Here is a 227-nt window from a genome sequence, read left to right as displayed (position 1 = left end):
TCAAACATTCTACTGGTGAGTAGAAAATATAACTTCATTACATTTGCTCCTCTGCTTTAAACAGAGATCTGTGATATCTAATACAAGAAACTGACAATTTACCCACTTTTTAAGAATTCCTGAAGAATTTATATGGAGAATGTTAATCACTCGGACACTTGTAAGACGACTGTTTTAAAGAATGGAGATGCAGTTAGAATGACAGACAGAGATGAGAAAGCTGAAGA

Source organism: Octopus bimaculoides, chromosome 28 (assembly GCF_001194135.2).
Source record: "Octopus bimaculoides isolate UCB-OBI-ISO-001 chromosome 28, ASM119413v2, whole genome shotgun sequence".
Classification (NCBI taxonomy): domain Eukaryota; kingdom Metazoa; phylum Mollusca; class Cephalopoda; order Octopoda; family Octopodidae; genus Octopus; species Octopus bimaculoides.
The sequence above is the reverse complement of the archived record's forward strand: the minus strand, read 5'-3'. Positions refer to the sequence as shown.